We start from the raw sequence: 5,000 nt of genomic DNA, 5'->3' as shown, positions 1-5,000 counted from the left end.
TGTATGTGTAAATTTTTGTAATGCCAATCTCTTACTGTATGATACTTTTCTCTATTGATTATTCCTATGTACGATTTTACTGTATATATATATATATATATATATATATATATATATATATATATATTATATATATATATATGTCTCTTTCTGTATTGTTACTATTGTGCTGTTTGGAGCTTTTCTCCCTGGGCCTCTGCTAAAAAATGGACAACCTGCCCAGTCGAACTCTCCTGGTAAACAAATGTAAAATAACTAAATAAATAGAATCTACTAGGACAAGTGGTTCAAGATGTTAAAGCTGTGCTTCCCAAATTGTGATGTGTGGGCTAAATTTTCCCCTCACATGTATGTTGTGATAATTTTTAAGATGAGTTGTCTGTCTCATTATATTAACTACAAGATTAGCTATAAAAAATATGTATGAACAATACTTTTTGGTGGCCGGACACTTGTGTCACAGATACTCTTTGTCAATACAGGTAATTCCAGTACGTGCCATGAGAATTTATGTCTGAGCAGAATTTTTCTTTGTATATGTACATTTTTCTCAGACATCCCATTACTGTGTCTTGAACTACATACTGCAGGTAGCTTGTCTTTATTACTTGTTTGCCTTTCTGAATGCAGGTGATATGGCTGCTGGTTCAGGTCCTCCTCTCACTTTTCGGTGCTAACAGCCTTCTTAAATTGAGAAGCATCTTTGTTGTTCAGTCAAGTGTTTTAGATGAAATCATAGTATAAGTGCAGATCAGCTTTATTTTTTCATTGTATTTACACTTCTCTCTCCTACACCATCTTTGTCACTTATATTTAATGTTTAAGATCATGACGGTATAAAAATGTATGGCACTTTGAGATCAACGTGGAAGTAATAGTGACTGTGTCTTTCAGATTATTTTGAAAGTAAGTGTGTGTGTTTGTGTGTGTGTGTGTGTGTGTGTGTGTGTGTGTGTGTGTGTGTGTGTGTGTGTGTGTGTGTGTGTGTGTGTGTGTGTGCATTTGTATGTCTATAAATATAAAACATACATATATAGGCAGACAGACACATGGTTGGCCTTAGGTGAAGCAGTGCCCTCGGCAAAAGGGCTCCACAGCACCCCCCTCACACCACCTGGTGCCTTCATCCTGTTCTGTTGGCACCATCCAGATTACTAGAAAAGTGCCCCTGCTAGTGTGGTGCTCTAGGCGGCTGCCTAGTTGGCCTATGCCTAAGGCCAGCTATGAGACACACACACTTGCACACATACACAAACATGCATGCATATAGAAAAAAATCACTTCACTGTAAAAAGCCGGCTTATTACAGTTATAACTATGCAGCCCTCCCCCAGGAAAAAAGAAAAAAATGGACATTCCTTCTACCGATACAACTATTAGGTGTCTAGATGCATGACATCCCCCCCCACCTGCCTCCAGCCCCAGCCAATCAGGTCACATTTCTGAGTACTGTCCCCAACCCTTCTTTAACATATAAAAAAAAAAAAAAAAAAAAAAAAAAAAAAAAAAAAAAAAAAAAAAAAAGGCATTTCTTCTTTTAAATTGTAGCAAGTAGCTACAGTTTATACTTGCCTGTATGGCACTCTTCAACACTCACTGCTACAGTTTATACCAGCCTGCATGGAGTGCTTCAGCACTCATATTTTTGTTAAAAGAATTATTTTAAACTGTAGCAAACTACTTGCTACAAATGTAGCAAATAGTTGTTGCAGTTTATACCCTCCCTGCATGGAGTGCTACAGTGCTCAGTTTTTAATTTAAAAAAATGCATTTTTTTTACTTTTAAACTGTAGCAAACTGCTTGCTACAATGTAGCAAGCAGTTGCTACAATTTAGACTATACATGGAATACTACAGCACTCAGTTTTGACTGCAAATGCAATGCTGACTTTTAAAAGCAAATGTAGACATCTGTTTTGGAGCACTTTAGCCAAAAGTGTCACCTACCCCTTTAATAGTAATAATAATAATAATAATAATAATAATAATAATAATAATAATAGTAACAATACACTTGCTTATTTAAACAATAAGAGTACATTAACAACACTGAACCAAAGCCTCACTGTCAGAATATGGATGGAAACAAAACAGTGCACTATCTCTTAGAATAGTGGGTGAAAAATTAATAAAAAAATGTAGTATTATGGAAGAAATAATGTACAACAGGCAGCAATTTCCTGTGATTACCTTTGGTATAGCAGAAAATGAAGTTAGTAGATAAGCTCATAGTTTCAGCAGTCCATCATTCTACAGGTGTTGTTCATCTTAATTGCATTTTTTGTTGAGTTGTGGTTGAGATACAGTTTTCACACCATTGTATTGGTTTGAGGAGATGGGCCAGGGTGGTAGACAGTAGATCACATAACTGAGTTAAAATGTAAGTCCCTCATCAGTAACATGTTAGTGATTGTAAGCATAATAATACTGAGTCTCTTTGTGCAGAATCAAAGATGAGTTGAGTGGACAGCTGGACCAGGGTATGTGCTGCAAGCTATGGATTACAGGTGTAGTTTCTTTACTAGAAGGTTAGCTTACCAAAAGTTTGAATAAAGAATACCAAAGAATATTGCCTAGGAAAAGTTTTTTTTTTATCCAGCTAAGTCCATTGACTATAAGTGTCCCTTTGCATGGGCATCCTGAGACAAGTTACTCATAGTCACACAGTTTGCAAATGGAAGCTGAGGGAATCAAACTCAGGACTACAGGATGAAGTGTGTTACCAGCTCATTGACATAACTTTCTCAGAGATAAACTGACAAAACTTGTACAACATTTCAGTGGCGAAGAGGAAAGGAAATACCAAGAATTAAATTCAAGAACAGATTATCTCTGTTTGCTAGTTGTGCCTTTTTAACTTCTTCAGTTGTTTTGGGTTTCTAATACAGTGTCCAGAATGGAACCTATCCTGAATTAGGATACTATTAAAGATCATGAAATTAGTATTGTTTCAATCTTTGATGTTAACAAAGAGTGCTCCAAAAATGCACCCAAGATTGCCTCCTATGCACTCCATATGGATTTACTTGTATTAGTTAACATGTTTGAATGCAACTGACAATTCTTTTTTATTATCACTGTTGATCTACTGGTATTTTAACAAACTGGCTACCTTTATTCCATATTGTTCTAGTTTCTGCTTGTATGTCCTGGTATTTTATGGCTTCATGTCTGAGCACACATGACACTATAATCAGTAGGTATAGCTGTTTCAATAATTAATGTTACTGTTTTCATTGTTCTCTTTGATTAATATATCTGTGTTTCCTTGCTTCTACTTTAACTATTGAAGAATTAGATTATCCCACATGATCAGAACATCTTCATTGCCAGTAATTCTTTGTGGTTCATGTTTCCAGTGTTTATCAGCTCCTTATGTGTTGTAATGTTTGCACAATCCTATTACAACAGTCTTTCCATGTAATTATGCCTTTCAGTACACATATCCTTAGCTATGATTGTATTTCAACCATAATGAGCTGTGCAATTGTTTACAGTTTTGTATTACAGTACATATGTTTCTCTATATTTATATATCCCACTTTTTCTATAGACTTTGTAAACCAACATGACCTGTAGATCTGTAGGTTTTGCAGCCACTATTAACCTTACATCTTTTGCTTTAAATTCACCTCTCCTTAACTAGTCATGCATTAAATCTTGGTCCATATCTGGTTGTTGCAGGAGTTCTCTATACTTTCCACTATGGGCTTTCCTGTTTTCTTTCATTTTGTTCTATTCCTGCTCTTTATATTATTTCTCTCTTTTATTTTTGACACTTTCTATTGCCACCTGAGTTTTGTCAGTTCTGGTCTAATTTCCATTTCCACTACTTTACAAAATACTTTTGCTAATCTGATAAAATATGTCATCGTAGGTTGTTTTTCTTCATGGTTTAGAACTTTCACTATGTTTGATCTGATGATGTCAACAAATATGTTTGCAGCTGACAATTGCAGTCCTGTGCACAGGGCAGTAAATAGGAAGATTTGTACCCCGCCCCATTTCCTATACTGGCACCATCTTCCAGTCTACTGGTTTCCATGTTTCATTCATCTAAACAGCTGCATAACCACCCTAAATGGAGGCATTTCCTGGCGAGACCACACAGCTAACTAATATAGGACACTCCCCTGGAATGTCCTATTAGCATTTAGTATGGCAGTGGAGACAGCTCAACACTGTTATTCTATTGACTGTGTAGAATTACTGTAGTGGGCCTGTTTCTGAATTAGGAAATGTTATTGCTAATGGTTTTCACATACATTAGGGCTTAATGCTGGTGATAGTCCTGGTAGTCCTTCCTGAATACCACCCATAGTCATTTTCAAGGAGGCTCCTACCTTCTTCAGACTGAGGGACATAAAGACTTCACATGCCTTGTTTTTCATATACCATTTACTATGCATGAAGCATTTTTCTTAATGTTCTTGTCTAACTGATCCTATGCTTTTTTGGATCAGTCAATCACACCAAAGCTGTAAGTTAAACAGGAAGACCAAGCTGGTTTATAACTTGAACTTTATTATCTAGATGTCAAGGCAGTTTTCATTATTAGTCTTTTTATGTATTCTTTACTAAACTTTGTTTATTCATGTTTTATTGCTGACCCTTCATCTCTTCCTGATATGTGCACATTCCTTTTTGTTCAAGTTATTTTATATCACATTCCTGTCCCAGGTTAATATGTTCTTGGTGCTTAAGTTTTCCAACTATATATGTTGCTTTTGATTATTTATCATGATCTCATCTCATTTTTATATAATCTGAGAATATATTTACCATTTGTAGTTGTGCTTTCTGGTGCTTGTCTGATGGGCTACACATTCCTGAAACATTCTCAAAACAACAAATAAGATGTCAACATGTAAGTTTGCTTCTGGAAGTTAAGTAGCCTAATCTATAAGTAAACAGCTTAACAGGTTAAGAGCAAGGCAAAACAGTAATCATGACAAAGAATTACCCTGGAATAAACTGCTTTGGATTTTTATCCCTGGGTT

Source organism: Protopterus annectens, chromosome 14.part0 (assembly GCF_019279795.1).
Source record: "Protopterus annectens isolate FY-2018-M chromosome 14.part0, PAN1.0, whole genome shotgun sequence".
NCBI classification, from domain to species: Eukaryota; Metazoa; Chordata; order Ceratodontiformes; family Protopteridae; genus Protopterus; species Protopterus annectens.
The sequence above is the reverse complement of the archived record's forward strand: the minus strand, read 5'-3'. Positions refer to the sequence as shown.